Source organism: Silene latifolia, chromosome X (genome assembly GCF_048544455.1).
Source record: "Silene latifolia isolate original U9 population chromosome X, ASM4854445v1, whole genome shotgun sequence".
In the NCBI taxonomy this organism is placed as follows: Eukaryota; Viridiplantae; Streptophyta; class Magnoliopsida; order Caryophyllales; family Caryophyllaceae; genus Silene; species Silene latifolia.
The window spans coordinates 125,158,559-125,160,507 of record NC_133537.1 but is presented as its reverse complement, the minus strand read 5'-3'; the positions used below and the strand labels follow the sequence as shown (position 1 = coordinate 125,160,507).

Here is a 1,949-nt window from a genome sequence, read left to right as displayed (position 1 = left end):
TAATTTGAGAACATGTTTGTATGATCATATCCCATGATTCCCCTATGAACCCATGACACCCTAGTGCCTTTAATCAATTGTTTACACCCCTTATTTTATTTACCTTGTTAGTTTATTTTCATTGCTATTTTAGTTTAGTAACCTTCTACATCAACCCAATTTGTGACATCCCTAGACACCACTAGTTACAATAGAATCTTCATTTCAATACCCGTCCCTTGGGATCCGACCTTTACTTGCCTCTTTACTAATTGTAGAGTTGTTTGTGAAGTATAAATTGTGTTTTGTATCGACCATTGACCAACGACCACATATGCTTAATTTGTGAAACGAAATGGACTCGATCAAAAATGGCGCTGTTGTTCTTGGGACGGTGTTTAATTGATTTAAGATTTCTTTTATTGTTATTAGTTGTGTCTTTTTCACCTTGGGGAAGTAAAACTCCTCAAGGTTTGTTCTAATTGTTTTCGAGTTGTTTGATATTTTGCATGTCTAGAAGGTTACAAAGAGATTTGTTACCTTTTGACCGTGAAATCGAAAGAACCTTGACGAATAATAGGAGACTTGTTAGGAGGAATTTGGGAGGTGTTGGTGAAGTTGTTCAACCCACTAGTGAGTTTGTCAATCCTTTCGCAATAGAAGGAGAAGAGAACCCATTAAACAATACCACACAAAATCCACCTACAATGCCTAAATTCTCGTCACACTCTATACCCACCGAGGAGGATTTACCAAATGGTACTCCTACCCCACAACATCTTACCGGAAACTTTATTGCCAAGTCCGCCTTCATCCAACTAGTTGAGAGGAGCCAATTCTGGGGAATGCCTAGTGAGGACCCTCATTCTCATATGGAAACCTTTTGTGATTATTGTGAAGCTATCTCTCAAACGGCGTGACTCAAGACCAAATAAGATGGGTCTTATTTCCTTTTTCGTTAATCGGCACCGCAAAGCAATGGTTGAAGGGCCTTGATAAGGCCACCCTTGGAATAGATTCTTGGAAGAAGCTAGCTCCAGCTTTCTACCAAAAATTCTACCCACCGGAAAAGACCAATATGCTAAGAGCTCAAATTACGGGTTTTAAGCAAAGGGATGAAGAATCTTTGTATGAAGCTTGGGAGCGGTTCAAAGGTATTTGTCGCTCATGTCCTCACCATGGACTTAGCGAATGGTTTTTAGTGCAACAATTTTGGAATGGTTTATATGAAGATTCTAGGAACATTCTCAATATGGGATCAAATGGAATGTTCACCGAAGTTGATGACAATCAAACATGGAACAAGATTGAGGAAATGGCGGTCCATAATTCACAATATAGTAGACCTCGCAAGGCTACTAGAGGAGGAAAGTATGAAGTGGACACCGTTACTCAATTGGGTGCTCAACTTAGTGCTCACATTGACACAATCAACTTGAAGTTTGAACAAGCTATGGCTAGACTTGAGGAAAACTCAAAATCATCGAAGCATCATGTCAATGCCATGACGGCATCCTCATCAATCCCAAGCGGGATATGTGAGAATTGTGGAACCTTGGGTCATGACTCAAGTGAATGTAGGGGAACAACCGAACAAGTTAATGCTTTCCAAGCTTACAAAAGTGGTACCCCTTATTCAAACTTTTACAATGAAAACACCAAGTTTCATCCAAATCTCTCATACAAAAGCCAAAATGTTCAAAACCCTCAAACAACATACACTCCTCCACCCATGAGAAATCAAAATCAAAGACCCTTTTACAATCAAAACCAAGGCTACCAAAATCAAAATCCATACAATCACCACAATGACCAAGGTTTTGATGTCCAAAAAGCGGTCCTCCAAATGCAAAAGAATCAACAAGAATTTTTCACCCAAATGCAAAAAGATAGCCAAGCAAAAGACACTACCATCAACAACATTCTAGCTCACACCAAGATGTTGGAAACACAATTGACCCAACTAGCAT

General features: G+C 39.4%; 1 non-coding gene across 1 annotated transcript; it reads right to left on the bottom strand.

The window, feature by feature from the left end:
* Window positions 1–1,057: 1,057 nt before the first annotated feature.
* LOC141625966 (small nucleolar RNA R71) lies at window positions 1,058–1,164 on the bottom strand. The gene has a single exon (XR_012535704.1). It is a non-coding gene; the product is annotated as a small nucleolar RNA R71 (small nucleolar RNA).
* Window positions 1,165–1,949: the final 785 nt, after the last annotated feature.